The 15,714-nt window shown below is 33.9% G+C and overlaps 1 long non-coding RNA gene across 1 annotated transcript; it reads left to right on the top strand.

The window, feature by feature from the left end:
• Positions 1–4,824: 4,824 nt before the first annotated feature.
• Positions 4,825–9,846, top strand: LOC143257226 (uncharacterized). Its single transcript, XR_013031739.1, has 5 exons — positions 4,825–4,982; positions 6,483–6,565; positions 7,995–8,057; positions 9,086–9,127; positions 9,557–9,846. It is a non-coding gene; the product is annotated as an uncharacterized LOC143257226 (long non-coding RNA).
• The last annotated feature ends 5,868 nt before the right edge of the window (positions 9,847–15,714 follow it).

Raw genomic sequence — 15,714 nt, 5'->3', positions numbered from 1 at the left:
TGCAGAAAACAAACCAACTGTGATAATTCCAATGACCAATCAGAGATGATTAAATATTTGAGCCGTAGCTATAGAAGACTATTGAAGATTATTTCTTCAACTCAGTTACAGAAGATTAAAGACAATAACTAGACAGAATCCAATTCTGAAGACCAATTAATCCGTTTTAGAGATTGTCTTGGCTATAAGTTTGGGGTAAAGACTGAATCAAATAAAGTGTAACGTATTGAAAACTGAGAGCTTATGGAGGTGAAATGATATTGTTTAGTGGAACGTGCACAATTAGTAAAAATGAAATTACCAAAGAATATTAGAAATATGCTAGATGTTAATGGTCTATCCTTAAACAAACCTCTTATCATTTAGATTGTTTATTTTGAATTTCGCGCAAAGATACATAATTTAGCAATGTAAGACTAGAGGGAAGGCAGCAAGTCATTAACACCCATGGCCAACTTTTAGCCTAACCTTTTACTAACGAATAATGGAATTGACCGTAACATTATAACGCCTCCACGGCTGAAATGGCGAGCATGTTCGGTGTAACGAAGATTCGAACCTACGACTGTGAATAAAGAAATTTTGGTATTGACGTAAACTACAAGGTTTATATTGCACCAGAAAAAAAAACGTTTTAATATTTTGATTTACCAAACCATCAGAGAAACTCTAAATCTAAAGAAGACGAAACATTTTAGTATCTTCCTTAACTGTATACGGTGTTAACTAAGGAGCTGTGTTCATAGTTCGTTACAAATTTATGATATATTTTTTTGTAGGCATTACGAACTTGCATCAACTTTAATTTAATACATTGAAGATTTGATATCTATTACGTGATGTCTGTTATTCAAGTTTACGAATAGTTTTTAGGTGTCAAGTTGATTCATAAAAACAAATATTCTATGCGTGTTTATTTTCTGTTAATGATGCTTTTCGTAAAATATATATTTTAAATGTAGGTCTTTTAAGAAAAATTAAATAGATTTAATAAATGGAGGCCAAAACAAGAGGGTTTCTTCCAAAATACAGAAGAAGAAAAACTAGAGTTATTTTTTCCTAGAATATAAAGGTTTCGCCCCACCCTCGGTAACTGACAACACACTCACTGATAAAAATAGCATGGCAACCGTTAGAAGAAACATCGTGTTGATTGATAGCGTTGAAGGGTATCCTATTCTGAGGAAGATATTAAAAGGTTCACTGAAGGTATTTGTTATTGTGTAATGACCTCTAGCGGCTCAGAGGCATGTCTAAAGGTGTATGACGCTTACAACCGGATTTCGATAGCCGTGGTGAGCACGGCACAGATAGCCTATTGGATAGATTTACGCTTAAATACAGACATGGTAATTTTTATTTTTTTAAAATTAATAGATACATTTGACTAAAAAAATATTTATTTATTACTGCATTTACACTTTTTTTTTTCATTTATTTTAGGTGGTACAGTTTCGTTTAAAAAATTTAAATAGTGGTAAATGAAAAATATTACTGTCATAATAATTGGTCGAAAATTTTCGAGGTTTAACCTGTGAAATAATACTTTAAAGATTTGAAACAGAAGTTCTTAAACACAGAATATTGTTCATCTGAAGAGGAAACATAATTAATGTTCATTGACAGTGGCGCCCCCAGTGGAGATCAGTATGTCTGCTAGAAAATAGGTTTCGATACCTGCAGTGGGCAGAGCAAAGATAGTCCTTTGTGTAGCTTCGTGCTTAATAAAGAACAACTGACAGTGGCTCTAGGTTTTATTTCAGATTCGAAGCAATGTACGAAAATATGAGAACAGTTGTGTTCCCCTAGCGATCAACTGTAAAGTTACGGACTTCTAATGTACAGAACTCAGATGTTGAATTAGACAAAACAAGGAAACGATATCTTAATTAGCAATAGGATAATCAAAAAGGGAAGTCTAGTGCCTCATATTTTATCCGTATTTTTGTATATCTCAACTCCCTCTATGAAGAAGTGGAATGTTATTTCAAAATATTGGGTATGTTTAAAAGTTCCAATTAAAATGACGACTATTCAGTTTCCTTTTGTTTATGATGAGTCATGTCTTCGCCTTTTACTTTTATCGCTAGAGAAATAAAAAAAGTAGCTTATTATATTTCATCGATTTATTTACATTGTCTTGAATTTGGAAGTAAGTCTCATCAATTTCAATATCATCACACCTGGAATAAAACTTAGTTTTAGTTTCCGGTGTAGGGGTTGAGATAAATCTCGCAGTCACTGTGGCATATTCTCAGGTCGCTGAGTTTACGTTAGCGCCACCTGTCAGTCGAATTTGTAGATAGAACACTAATCATCATCTGGAATTGAAAAGACTGTTTGACTGAATAGTTATTTAGAGCAAACGGATATTAGGCTATCTGCTGTGTCCATCGCGGAGAATCGGGCCAAGGATTTCACCTTGGCAAATTCTACTACTGTCCTACCGGTGAATCAATTGAAAATATATAAGTAATATAAAACTCTATTATTATCTAATTTCATCAACAGTTGATGTATAGATAGACTGACAATCAAATCTATAGAAAAAAATATATGCCGTTCATTTACTTAGTTGTATTAGATATGTTTTCTTTACAACATGTTTTGTTTTATTGTCTTTACAACTTCGTGCGTCCTCTCGAATGCACTCATAAAACTTACACATTTTCATCAATGTTAAAGGTAACAACATCCTAAACAACGATAATCTCATAAAAAAGGAGCTTTTGTAGTTTGTTCAAAAGTAACAATAATATTATATCTCTCTGTGCCTCATTATTTAGAACATCCTTATTTTATCTTTCCCTTGCAGCAAGCAGAAATATGTCGGCTGCTCTATCGGCTACTACTAGAATACTTTTCAACAGGAAGACGTCTTTCTAACTGACTATTACCAGAATACTTTACTGTAGGCAGAAGTCTGTATTACTGACTATTACCAGAATACTTTACTGTAGGCAGAAGTCTGTATTACTGACTATTACCAGAATACTCTGCTGTAGGCAGAAGTCTGTCTTACTGGCTATTAACAGAATACTTTACTGTAGACAGAAGAAGTCTGTCTTACTGGCTGTTACCAGAATACTTTACTGAATACTGTCTTACTGGTTATTTCCAGAATACTCTAAAACAGGCAGAAGTTTGTCTTACTGATTATTATCAGAATACTCTAAAACAGGCAGAAGTCTGTCTTACTGGTTATTACCATTACCAGAATACTCTAAAACAGACAGAAACCTGTTTTATTATCTTGTACTGCAATATTATAAAACAGGAAGAAGTCAACCAGTTTTACCAGTTTCTATCCGTATTATTGTCCGTGAAAAGTCAATTGAAATACAAATAACGATTTCTACTGCTGAGATAAACATGTACAATAAATATCACGGAGCGTTTGTAATTTAATAAATTATTGAATATATTTGTAGTCGTTATGACTAGTCGAGGGTATATAAAAATGGGACCAAGTAATTTTAGTATTGCTATTTGTATATTGAAAACTAACTATCTCTCTTTCTTCACAACCGTTACTGATTTGAGCTAATGGTCTAATAACCTTTCTTACTTCTGCTGTTCTTGTTTGAACATATCGAAAAATTAACCTTTGTCCACTAACAGTGTAAAAAAACAAATAAACAATAATTTCGTCTACCTTGAGGCATACTTACAAACTTGCTGATTTTAGTTGACGGTAGTCTCTTTTTGAAAATATTTTTCGACAGTGTACAACTACTAATAATTTTGTAACGTCTTTTATCGTTAAGTAAGATCTTTTGTATAGTTGATGAAAATGATGTGAGAATTAATCAAAATAACAATAATAAAATCTTATTTATTTTTTAACGTTTGCTACAGCCATTTTCACCTGTAGGCCTAATTCCAAATAAAAACTTCTCAACAAAATATACGACAGCAGCTACTGTAGACTTAATTCACTAAGATTATACAATAATATTTAATGGAAGTTTGTTTACTGATAACAAATGCTGAATAACTTATTGATTAGCTTACAGAAATACTAATATTTATCTATTAGTCTTTTCGCGATCATCAGTTACCCGATGATCATTTACTTGTATTTATATTGAACTCTCAGTTTTGTCGAGCATGTAAAGTGTCTAAATTCCAGGACTCTTTGGTGAGCTTTTCACATCTGTTAACATCATCTGTCATCTTTCTAACATCTGAATTAAAACACTGAAAATATAGCTCACAACGAAAAGAATTTCTGAGTGAAACTAAAGAAGAGTGTATAATAACATGACAACCACACTAAATATATGCTACAAATATAGTTAAAGCTGCATAGACGACGAAAATATCAAAATTAAATAAATGGTTGAACAATCGCCAATTCATGATGACGAGAAACCAACTTGAAGTAAAAATGTATTCTCAAGACGGCTGGTATGGGTATTAACACTTTAATTAAAATAAAGTACAGAAGAACGTTTCGACCTTCTTAGGTCATCTTCAGGTTGCAAGCTCTCTCTTTGTTAATCTGAATATGACCTAAGAAGGTCAAGACGTTGTTCTGTACTTTATTCTAATTGGAGTGCTAATACCCATACCAGCCATCAGAAGAACAATCCCCAAGTTTCTATATATACATTACATCAAGTGCCTACGAGGCCTTTTGTTCAATACCAAGATGGTATACCACGCATGATACTAGAAGTTCAACCTTGAATCCCGCCAGGTGGAAATTATTCCATAAACGATTGTTACAAAAGTTGCACCATTTGGATGTTTTCTCACAACAATCAGTTTTTATGTCATCACAGTTGAGCAGCGACGTCTTTTTAAGCCACTTCTGTAAGATAACAGAATCCTACATAAGACACTTCACAACAATGAAATTCCTGTACAATAGCTTTTACAAAGAATATCAGCAGTTACGTATCAGAATACTGCTGCCATGATGACCAAAATGTTTGTTAGTGTTTTGTGTCTTCTGCTGTATTATTATACCCTAACAGGTAAGTTTCTATCACAATCACTGATTATTGATGAGGAATACAGAACATTGATCCGTTGAAATATGTCGCATATGCCCCCACTAAAATAAATCATTCGTTATTCTTATAATTCCTTTTTGTTATTTATTATTAAATTGTTTGTTTGTTTTTGAATTTCGCGCAAAGCCACATGAGGGCTATCTTCGCTAGCCCCGTTAATTTAGCAGTGTAAGACTAGAGGGCAGGCAACTAGTCATCACCGCCCACCGCCAACTCTTGGGCTAATTTTTACCAACAAATACTGGGATTGACTGAAACATTATAACGCCCCCACAGCCGAAATGGCGAGCATGTTTGGTGCGACGGGGATTCGAACCCATGACCCCCAGGTTACGAGTCGAGTGCCTTAACCATCTGGCCGTACCAGGCCTCAGTAAATCGTAAACGTTATGCCGCTATCTGTATGCAAGATACATAAGGAATCAGTTAATTGCTTAATAATTGGCCCAGCATGGCCAGTTATTTTAAGACACTCGACTCGTAATCTAAGGGTCGCTGATTCGAATCTCCGTCGCACCAAACATGCTCGCCCTTTCAGCCGTGGGGGGTTATAATGTGACGATCAATCCCTCTATTCGTTGGCAAAAGAGTAGCCCAAGAGTTGTCGGTAGGTGGTGATGACTAGCTGCCTTCCCTCTAGCCTTACACTGCTAAATTAAGGACGGCTAGCGCAGATAGCCCTCGTGTAGCTTTGCGCGAAATTCTAACCAAACCAATGATTTGCTGCCACCTTTTGAGAAATATTTTGTGCATGTGAGTTATTATATAATATTATTATTCATTTAAGTATATATATCCTTATGAGAAATACAGATATGCATACTGAAAGTAATTCACGTATTTTTAAATCATCCTGCTTTCGAATCGTATAATATACCAACTTCGTTCTTTGCTAGTTTGCAAGTAGAACTGAGATTGTTTCTTTTTTAACTTGTTTATTAATCTTAATGCATAAGATTAAACGACTTTTGTTTGTCTATCTCTTCATTTAACTTTCAGTTTATAAGCTACTAGAATAATTAAAATGGAACTTATGTAACAAAATAAAATTATCCCCAATCTTTAATTGTTTCACGTTACATAAAAGTTTCGTTATTTTTTTATAAGGCAGTAAATTTAATTCCGAAACTGAAGTTAGTGTTAAATAACCTTCGAAAATCAGGTTAAAATGCTTTTAAACTCCTGGACGTTGCGTTGTCGGTGAGCGTGTGTTAAGGGTCGATCTACTAGTGGCAAATCTTCTTTGAATTACGTCTTCTTGAGCGTCAATACCGACTGTGATGCCACATATTGAGCAATATGTAAACCTCAGTAGAGAAAACACAAAATTTTCTGTATAAAAAGTCTCATCACGGAGAACGAAACGTCGTTCACTTTAAAACTTAATTTAATCCCAGTCCGTAGAAATACTATTAACTAAACAGAATAACTAAAATCAAATTAAATTCTCTTTTCTTCTAGACGCTAAATCGATACTAGATGGCGAGGAAGAGAAACCAGAAATGGTACAACACGATTGGGAAAAGATAATTTGCGTTGGTACGGTATGTAAGATAATGATGGTTATAGAACTGTTAACAAGGTATTAATCATTATTTTAAAATTCTGCACAGTCACGTGTCTTAGAAAATATTACAACAGTTTATCGCGTCTTTATGAATCGCTTCAAAAGTTGTGAACTATGTAATAGCTTCTACCAGAATAGGTGCTAAAATTAACTGAATACTATGAAGTACTGATACATATAGTTCGAATCACCATTTAACAAGTCTGTATGTGAATACACTTATAATCAGCAAATCACTAGACTAATATGAGGGTCACGGGTTCGAATTCCCGTCGCACCAAACATATTCGCTCTTTCAGCCGTGGTGGCAATATAACGTTACGATCAATCCCACTATTCGTTGTTAAAAGAGTAGCCCAGGAGCTGCCGGTGGATGGTGATGACTAGTTGCCTTCCCTCTAGTCTTACACTGCTTATTTAGGGACGGCTAGCGTAGATAGCCTTTGAGTAGCTTTGCGCGATATTCAAAAAACAAACACTAGACTGATTGTAGGGGATTAGTGTTCGGATCTGACATCCCTATGCCCTCCTCGTGTTTTTATTCTGTGTGTTAGCTAATATATTTGAATTTTAGGGGTATTCACGACTAAAATATACTTCAGTAACTCAGGTTTAAATGACTGGAAAACGTATTGTATTCTCATAACCTCACATCACTTACAAGTGTCACAAGAACGCAAAAAATAAAATAATTTTTATTTACACACTGTACATTTTTTATTGATTAACTTTTTATTAGATAATAGCTAAGATTAGAAGGCTTATAGTTTCCACTGGCTTTGTTTATTTGTTTTTGAATTTCGCACAAAGCTACTCGAGGGCTATCTGTGCTAGCCGTCCCTAATTTAGCAGTGTAAGACTAGAGGGAAGGCAGCTGGTCATCACCACCCACCGCCAACTCTTGGGCTACTCTTTTACCAACGAATAGTGGGATTGACCGTCACATTATAACGCCCTAACAGCTGAAAGAGCGAGCATGTTTGGCGCCACGGGGATTCGAACCCGTGACTCTCAGATTACGGGTCGCACGCCTTAACATGCTTGACCATGCCGGGCCAAAAAATGTACCTCCCAGGGATCGAATTTGAGGCTTTCTGGGTGGAAGGCGAATGTGATAATCACTACACCACAAACACCTACCAGTGGCTTTACTCTTATATCTCTAGACAGTGTTATAAAAGTTAAATTAGGCCAGGTAGCACAAGTTTTATTTTATATCTCTAGCCAGTGTAGTAAAGGTTAAATAAGGTCAGATACCACTGGTTTCAGATTATTATTTTCTGTCTCTTGTAGTTATACACCAATAAATGTTTTATAAAACATCTCATGTTTCTGTGAATGGTAAATATCACGTGTGTCAGGAAATGGTAATTTCATTTTGTTCTTTACTTTTTTATGTATTTCAGTGCAAAGAACTTTTCATGAAATGTCTGGCTACGTGCATTGAAAAGACAAACGAGAGTGAAAAAGTAAGATAATATTATTAATATTTTTAAATGTTATTAGACAGTTTATGAAAGTTAACTTTAATAAATGATTTTCTTGTCAAAACTGCCATAATTTTTTTCACCATGCCTTGTTTTAAATGTTGTTAATGTTCGATTTTCTACATTTTCAACTTGTTTAATCTATCTTATGCTATTTAAGATCAGGCTTTTCCTATTAGAAAAATAAACCTATCAAAAAAGTATCCCTAGTAAAAGTGTTTTATGTTGTTGTTTTCAAACGCAACGATACACAACGGACGTCATGTGCTGTACCAAAAGCCTTTATTAGACTCCGAATTTTAGGGTTATAAGCTCTCAAAGTTATCGCTGAATCACCAGATGGGGCACAGTGAGGGTGTTTGTTTTTTTGTGACAGCTTGCACCCTCAGTTTCGTTTCGTTTTTTTATTACAAAGCTAGAATTGTGTCTTTTTTGCTTTTTCCAGTTGGTCCTGTATGGTTTAAGTACAGAACTTTATATTAACGTAACTGAGCTACTGGTCAGGTAGAGAGGAGTTGTCCAAGTTTCGCTCATCCATAGAGAATTCTAGTAAAATAGAAACATGATACCAGGGGGCAATCTGGATTAGTAGCTTTGGACTTCTAGTTGGATTATCGCGAATTCGAGATTAGCCTGCATCATGACGTTGTGTTTTTAAACAAGACACTTGACACAATTATTCCAGTCCACTTACCAGTTTGATGGCTACCAGCTGTTACACGGAAGTTAATCTGTGATGGAATGATAGAATGTTTCGCCATTGTTATCCGCTTGAAACCGGAGATCAAAAGTACAGTCCTTAAGAGACACAGATATAATATTTTTTAAAACAGATATCAAGTTGTAATCGCGAGTCAAATAATATTGAACTAAACAGATATTATGCTGTATAATTTCTAAACAAAGGATAAGATAATAAAGAATCTTAGGACTAATGAAAAGTAACAAACATGCTGACTCAGAAAGTTAGGCTAAATATTTTGTTTAAAACAGGATTTTTTTTCTTCCAGGAGGATTGCATAATTTCCACGTGTTCTCCTGCTTTCAATCAGGTTTGTTAATAGTATTAATTATAGATAATATTTATAACTAACTGTGAATTTGAAACGTTGTGGTAATAATATTCCATTCGCTTATATTCGTTCTGGATGTAATTCAAGGTAACACAGTTTTATAGATTTTTCTTTAACAATCTAGAATAATACCTTATCGTCTGCTACGTTAATAATGTTTCTTATATCAGTTAACGACATTGAAATAGACAATTGATGGCGTTTGAAAGTTCAAAAACTACGTTAAATTGATATTTTATAAACGCTTTAAGTGTCATCATTTAAGGACCTAAGTTAGTATAAAACTTTATTCATGATCAAAAATCTAATATTTGTTGTTTTTTATTTCAGTTACACGATATTGAGTTGTTTTTGAAACCTACGATATATTTGATGTTTCTAGTGTTTTTATTGTTGTTTTTTTTACAGTGTATGAGTGAATGCTGACCAGCAAGTAATAGAGATTGTGGACAAGTTTCAAGTCGTTCTCTTTTGTACTAGAATTTATCAAATGACCACACATACAGGGGCATTTTGAAATGATCACGTCCACAGCATTTTCCTAGGCTACAACTTTAGAGATAATTGTGTTTATTAATTTTTCTATTAATGTTATGATAATATTTTGTGCAGGTTAATTGGTCTCATAGCTAGTAAGTTCATCAGGAAATCATTAATGTATTCATATACTAAACAATATAAATGCTTTAGTTAAACAGCGTTCGTGTTCAGACGAACTGAGAATCAGAAATTTTTTTAAACAAAACACGAGAACCTCAGAAAAAATACAACTAGAACGCACATGTAGCTACAGACCTTTACGGGTTGTAGTCTTTTTTCTTTATTTATGGGAACTATGCCAGCTGTACGTGATATGAGATGTTTTAGATCAGCCATTTTTACACAGTATTGTTATTGGTTTTATTTGAGTTAGACCCTCAGTGACACAGCGGCAAGTTTGGCAACTTATACCAAGAAACCGAAATTCGATATCATTGGTGGGCGCAACAAAGACAACCTATTGTGTAACTTTGAGCTTGGCTACAAAGAGATATATTAGCAGCCTTCCGTGATGATCCCAGATTGACTGAGCTATTGGATTCAAAGATGGACACGTTTCATACATCCACAGCAAAATCATCTTCGTGTCGAGGGTTCGAAACCTGTCATCGAACACTAAGAAACGTGTTTTATATACACTAAAACTAGTAAGAACTAAGTTAACAGATAACTAAAGGTGTGTTTTTTTTTCGTTTTTCTGATCAACAAATATATAACTGCAAGTGAAATAAGATTTTAAAACACAATTATGCATATAATTATTCAAATTAATTTATTTGTTTTATCATGAGGGAAGCTTGAGAGCTTAAAATGTTAACATTTGACGTTCGATTCATGTGATGGACAAAACGCAGATGGTTTACTGTGCAGCTAGCTTTACGATTAACACCAAAAAACCAATTCCATGCCAGTTTCAGGTCTGAGATTAACACAGACCATAAAATATTAAGAGATTCTACTATTTACCAGGGCTTGGCATGGCCAAGCGCGTAAGGCGTGCGACTCGTAATCCGAGGGTCGCGAGTTCGCGCCCGAGTCGCGCTAAACATGCTCGCCCTCCCAGCCGTGGGGGCGTATAATGTGATAATCAATCCCACTATTCGTTGGTAAAAGAGTAGCCCAAGAGTTGGCGGTGGGTGGTGATGACTAGCTGCCTTCCTTCTAGTCTTACACTACTAAATTAGGGACGGCTAGCACAGATAGCCCTCGAGTAGTTTTGTGCGAAATTCCAAAAAAACAAACAAACAAACTACTATTTACTTTGTTTAAGAAAGTCTGGAAAATATTTCTAATGCACATAGCATTATAGATAGGTATTATTAAGCAACAAAGGATCCTCAGTAACCGCGGATGTAATTTGATCTCAAATCGGTCAAGAGCTGAAGATATAAGCTAAAAGTTTGTAGGTGAAATAAACCTCGGAGTCACTCTACGAGCGTTTTACCGCAGCTAAAAATGATCTGTTCTAGCTTCATCCTTCTACTAGTTTATGAACTAGTGTGCATCTAGTGCGCAGAAAGTTTAACTGGGGTGAAAATGCAAACAACCGATGTTTATAATGCGAAACATCTAAGTTTAATTAAGTGAGTAGGAATATTTCATTTAAAAACGCGTTTGTTAAAGATAAAGGAATATGATGTTATGATTCAGTTAGTTTCTTATGTCGCTCTTTCTCTCTCTGGTTGTTTGGATATATATGTGTGTATTACCCAGGAGGGTCAGGTAAACTTGTCGCTTACGAGATGCTGTTTGTTTGTTGAATTTCGCGCAAAGCTAGCTTAGGGCTATCTACGATAGCCGTCCCTAATTTAGCACTCTAAGACTAGAAGGAAGACAACTAACCATCACCATCCATAGTTAACTCTTGGGCCACTCTTTTATCGACGAATAGTGGGATTGACCATCACATTATAACGACCCCACAGCTGAAAAGGCGAGCATGTTTGGCACGACGAGGATGCGAACCCGCGCCCCTCAGATTACGAGTCGCACGCCTTAACACGTTTGGCCATGCCTGGCCCAAAAGAGTAGCTCAAGAGATGGCGATGAGTGGTGATAACTATCTGTCTTCCCTCTTGTCTTTCACTCCTAAATTAAGGATGGCTAGTGTAGACATTCCTCTGTAACTTTTCGCGAAATTCAAAACAAAGAAACAAACTTTAGCGAAGCTAACGACAATAGATTAGTCCAAAAACTACTAATATATTACTAAGAAAAGACAATAAATATTAAGGCACTTTACCAAGAAGTCGACAAGAAATATCGGAAAAAGTTGTTTATAAAAGGTTTCTAATTTTTTAAAAATAGACTTAAAAATCCTTAAGTGAATTATTATCCTATGATATCAATGGAAATGTATTTTGATTGGTTGAAATTAATATGTTAATTCGTCATGGAGAGACAACTAATTCTACAACAACTCCCACTATGAATACACTAGATGGCGCTTTCAAGTTACCATCTCTGAATAATTTTAAGTAATTTGATATACTTGATGAAGGTTTCGTTTTTAGAAACATTATAATTAATTAGAGCTACGTTAACTAGAATTCTGGGGTGATGAGAGGTCAATTTGCTTCAAACTGTAGAAATAAGTTGATTAAAATATAAGACCTAAAATGTACTTTGAACAAAGTAATTTCAAAAACGGTTATTTTTTCTTTCGACTAATCTGAGGCTTAACTGTTTTCATAATAACTTGACATTATTAGAAATAAACATTTGTTCGAATTGTTATGTCAAGAACAAAAAAACTTCAATAGATCCAAATAAATTTCTTGAGCAAACAGATTGTCTTTGCGCGGCGCCATCTACCAAGAGGAATGATAATGAAATGTTTTTATAATTATTTGGTTAATTAGTTCTTAGAAGCAGTATACTAACATATTTACATAGTATACATTTTATTTCTTTTGTAACTTATGAATACCGTAAGGATGTTTGGTGTGTGTAGGATTAATCCGCACAACGAACTAACTATGTTTCGCTCAAGGTCTAAGTTTTAATATTATCAACATTCAAACTTACTGCTGACCCTAAAGACCCTACTAATTCCCTGTCTTTCGATACTGTCACCGGGGGGAGGGGGTAACCTTGAGGAAAATCAAAATTCGGTTCTTTACGAATAATAAGAGAATAAGACCAGAGTTACATAAATTTTACACTTATGATCTGATTGTCTTGTCTGTTTAAACTTTAAATTAATAAAAAACAAAGAAACTAGAAAATAAAAGAAAACGAAGAGAAACTTTGCTAAAAACATACAGTATTTTACCCAGTTTCTTTTTATCTTTCCCTTATAGTGATCTTTCAAAAACTATTTCAACGTACTAAAGAAAAAACACAATTTTTAATAGAAGAAACAACAAAGAACACGGAGTTATTGAACAGACAGATAAGTACACTAACGAGAAAAGAAGAGAAAATTAGTCTCCCTCGTCTTTGAAAAGCTCTAAAAAGATTTTTGTTAGACTAAGTTACTAATGAGTCAAAATAAGAATATTAACAATTGACAAATGTAATTATCCCGTGATAAGGAATTATATGACGAAATCGAGAATATTATATGTGATTTTCAAACAATTCCACTCTCACACCAGTGCCGACATCGCATAAAAGGCACAAAGTTAAGAAAGAAAAACGTTTTAAGTAAGGTCATTAAAAAAGGTTTAATGTTCCCCTTTAACAAAGGAGAAATAGTTTTTTAAATAACTTCTTCAAATAAATATTTCAGTCAAAATACTATAGTTTTTCTAAAAATACGTTGTTAAGCATAAACCTAAACAATTGGCTATCTGTGTTCTGCCACCGCGAGTATCGAAACGATATTTTTAGCGTTATAGATACTCAGATTTACCACAGGGTCTCTGGGAGACAAATACAAAGAAAACAATCCTTTTTTAAATGTGTGTTTCGAATCTCGCGATTTTGTCCATGGTTTCTGTTACGATAACTATGATACGATAATTTCTTTCTTTTTTTCGTGAAATTGCTTTCTTCCTACTTCTTTTCTTTTGTTATGGAACAATCTAAACTGTATTCTGTTGTATCATAAAATCGGTCTTCAGTCTTTGATTGGTAAAGGTATTTCGTTTCCATAGATAAATTAAAACACAGAAATAACTAACAAGTCCAATAATCTAACCTTAACGTTCATGAGCTTAAGTAGTTTAGATAAGAAATAAATAATTAACAAATAGGTTAGGAAAACAAAGACACGATTAACAAACGCAGTAATCTGGCCCTGACACAGTAAGAATCACGAGTTCCAAACGCTTAGTTAAAACAAATAAACATTTCACAAGTCTAATAATCTAACCTTAATACAGTAACAGTTAACAATCGTAATAATCTAACCGTAACATGGTAATGGTTATGAATTTCAGTAATTTATATAAAATAAAGAAATAATTAACCACAATTAATTTAGATAAAACAAAGTCACGACCAACAAACCCAGTAACAGTAACTGTTAAGTTCCAAAAGCTTGGGTAAAGTAAATAAACAATTAACAAGCCTAATAATCTAACCTTAATACAATAGTAGTTAACAAACGTAACAATTAACCCTAACATTGTAACAGTTAACAAACCAACTAATCAAATTGTTTGTTTTTTAATTTCGCGCAAAGCTACACGAGGGCTCCCACTAATCTAACCCTAACACATTAATAGTGACAAATTTCACTAGTTTGTGTAAAATAACCACACGATTAACAACAAATAGTTTAGATGTAATAAAGACACAATTTAAAACCTAGTAACGTAGCCCTGACACAGTAACAGGTAAGTCCAATAATCTAACCCTAACATAGTAACAGTTATCAAACAACCTAACCTTAACGTTGCAAGAATTCCAATAGTGTAGTTTAAACAGAGAAAGATTTAACAGTTACAGTAGCCTAATTGAAATACAGAAACATTTTAAATGAAGGATTTCAACTTTACCGATGGATCACTGGTCCGAGAAGAAAAAAATTAAGATGAATATTCTAGTATGTGAAAGCTTGGAATAAAATTCCGCCAATATTTCTGATGTGTAACAATGGATCTTGTCGTGATATAATTTATTAGACATCACAGTCAGATTAAAAAAAAATTGTTCTAAAGAAACTGGATTTAGGAAGTTAATATTTACCCTTGAAACAATGTTGATATTTTTTATTATTTTAATTTTCTTTTTTGAAGTCTACTAGGTCATGGAAAATTGTACTTCGTGTTGCAAAATCTCTCTGGAAATTATTTAAAAATCTTCTATAGTAACGTTACCTTTCGATGACGGTAAAATATTCATTGTAATATTTCAGACGTTTAGACATATGCTTTCATCGAAAAGTATTTTATGGTCAATAAATAAATATTTTAACGACTAAAATAAATATTATAATATTCGAAATATTTTTGTAAGATATTTTAAATTAATATTTTAAAAGGAAATATTTTATATATACAGCCTCTCAAGAAGGAAGAAGAAATTAATATTTTGTGAAATAAAATGACATCAGACAAAATGACGAAATCTAGTCTAAATTTGATGAATGGGCTAACTTTTGTTAAGCGCAAAACAACACAATAAGATAATTGTGCTTTGTCCACTACGGATATTCAAACCAGATTTTTAGGGCCATAAGCTTATAAACTTACTGCTGAGTCACTAGGGTCGATTTTCATGAATGAAAATACTTTAGTATCGACTAAAATGTAATGTTTTAATGGCCAACACGAATAACAGTCTTGTTATAATCATTCATAAAAAGGAATTGCAAATCACCAGTTTGAATGGTATCTTAAACACAAGGAGGATAAAGTCCACTTCTTTAGTCCACGTATTTAGGTTATAATCATATCTAATTTTGAACGACTCACTAGAGGAAAGATATACAACCAGCACCACCCTACACCTTTGATCACCTTTTAAAACCAAATCATGGAATTGTTTGTTTACTTTTATAATGTTCCTTGGTGAAGCATATAACGCTAAACCTGGAGTTCGATCCCCGTGGACAAAATGCGAACAGCTTATTGTGT

This window comes from Tachypleus tridentatus, chromosome 7 (genome assembly GCF_004210375.1).
Source record: "Tachypleus tridentatus isolate NWPU-2018 chromosome 7, ASM421037v1, whole genome shotgun sequence".
NCBI lineage: Eukaryota > Metazoa > Arthropoda > Merostomata > Xiphosura > Limulidae > Tachypleus > Tachypleus tridentatus.
Note: the sequence above shows the minus strand (reverse complement) of the source record. Positions and strands in the feature narration are given on the sequence as shown.